Genomic DNA, 2,551 nt, shown 5'->3' on the forward strand with positions numbered 1-2,551 from the left:
AGAGGGGAGACTAAGCTGGCACTCTATCATACACTCCCTAACAAAGCTCCATTGCTTTTTCTAAGTCAATTTTAAGAGCAAACCAACCCCATTTTCCTTTCTTTCTATTCATAAAGTGGAGAATCTCAGATGCTACAATTAGGTTGATATTCGCCCTTCTTCCCTTAATGAAACTATTCTAGTATTCATAAATCCATCGAGGGATTAAAGGTTTTAGTCTCTTCACAAAGATTTTTCTGACAAGCTTGTACAGAGTGTTACACATGCTGATGTGGCGGCACTGCTTAATGGTCTCAAGAGAGGGTTATTTTGGAATTAGGAAAATAAGAGCTTCATTTAGATTTTTCGGAATTCGACCCCTCCTAAACCATTCTCGAATCGTCTAACAAATATCGTCACCAATAGTCTCCCAATCCCTTAGGAAAAAAAATAGGGTGAAAACCATCAGACCCCGGGGCCTTTAGGAGTTTCATATCAAACAGGGCACAACAAATTTCTTTATTTAGGGAAGAGTACTTGATGCTCTTGGTGATAAAGTCATCATACTCTGGCCTTCGTCTAAGACAGGATAATTGTTCTGACGAGTAGAGATTTCTGTAAAAAGTAAGAATATGAGTTTTGATGCATTCCGGCTCAAGGATGTCATTCCCTACCTCGTCTCTAAGACACATAATCCTATTAGTAGCTCTTCTAATGGTCACGCTTCTGTGAAAATAACTCGTATTTCTATCTCCCTCCCCTAATCTCTCCTGTCTACTTTTTGATCTTCATAGAAGTTCTTCCTGGTCTAGAATTCTCATAAGTTCCTCTTGAAGGTCTCTCTAGGTTCTGGTGAAATCTAGAATACGAAATGTTTTAGAGGTGAGCTTGCATGCCTTTAAGTCTAGCTAATATACTCTTCTTCCTAACATATACATTACAAAAGCAGTTATGATTCCAATCTATTAGGGCTTCCCGAGTAAAGTTAATCTTTTTACTAATTAAGAGCTAGGTTGGAACTAGGCCAGGCATCCCTAACCACATTCTTATATCGATCATCCAGGATCCACATAGGCTCAAAACAGAAGGTTTTGGGGCCCTCAACTCTTTTCGGATTAACTAGCTTAATCAAAATGGGACAATGGTCTGAAGTGATCCTAGGGAGGTGCCATAAGCTATATTCACAAAATGCGTTTAACCACTCTACATTAGCCCATCCTCTATCATGTTTTTCATAAATCGTGTTATGATTGCGTTTATTTGTCCAAGTAAACTTAGGGCCAACAAAACCAATATCCATCAACTTACAATTGTTCATAGTATCCACATACAATCGCGTCCTAGAGTTAGAAATTTTCCTCCCCCAAAACTTTTCACTTTGATTTAGAACATCATTAAAATTCCCTAAAACTAACCAAGGTTTGTTAATGTCAAAAGAAAAGTCAAGCAACTCGTTCCAGAAAGATTAACGCATGCAAAGTTTATGACTAGTATAAATGGCCGAAAAAACGAAGGAAGTTTTATTAGTACGTACCTCGACAACGCCATGCACTCCCTGAGCACCTTATCCAATCATTTGGAACTCAATGACATTGGAATTCCATAGGAGAAGAATTCCCCCAACAAAGCCCATTCAACAAGAAACCATGAATTTATTCCCAAGCCTTCCATAATAGACTCTGTCCGATCCCTCGGAATCCAAGTTTCCACCTACACAATAAGAGATGGAGAATGATGGCAAGCGGAAATTTGCGGGAAAAGATAGGCAGTTAATGCCTCTAACATTCCAAAAATTCACTTTCATCCTTTCAAATAGGTTGGGGATCTCGAGAATCCTCTTTAGGATCTCCTCGTTTTCGAGTGCCTGCAGATCGACCTCTACGCCGGTTTTGGGATTTGTACACATTCTCCAATGTGGCCACACAATCATCTCGGCCTCGCGTGGGTTCTTCTCCTCTTTGCCTATTCCCAAGACATTGTTACCCCTATTTGCTTCATGAGCCAGTGAAGTTGAGCTAAGACCACCGCATTGGTGTTGCTCTTCGCTTAGATTCTTACCGGCAGCTTGTTCAACAAAGCCATTGTCCGAATTTTTGGGAGAAGTGGGGTGGGGTCCAACCACGACCTGAAGTTCATCATGAGATTTCGATTGTCTATTTCGTCCACCACTTCCTTATGAAGGAGCCATTGAAGGAATAGCTTCATGGTAAGGGGTAGATGGGTCGCCATTTGGAATTTAGGTATGTGGGGAATCGCATACATAATTAGGTATTTGTACACCTCCAGTGTCAACTTAGGGTTGAGAATCAAATCCTTCACTTCCCTTAGGCTTATGTCTAAGTAAATCTCTAGGGATCGGGTAGGAGATAATGGATGTACCCCGAGTTCAATTCCAGAAGCAAAGGTCGAACTGGATGAGCAAATATAATTGGAGCAGGGTCTACAAAGTGAATTTTTGAAGGGGGTGGAGGTGATGGGAGTGAGTCAGGGGGGTGATGGGGAGGGGGAGTACTATTCCACATGGTCCATTTTGGGGAAATGGCTTATTTTCGGGAAGGAAGAACCGAGTAAC

Source organism: Beta vulgaris, chromosome 4, assembly GCF_026745355.1.
Source record: "Beta vulgaris subsp. vulgaris cultivar EL10 chromosome 4, EL10.2, whole genome shotgun sequence".
Taxonomy (NCBI): Eukaryota; Viridiplantae; Streptophyta; class Magnoliopsida; order Caryophyllales; family Amaranthaceae; genus Beta; species Beta vulgaris.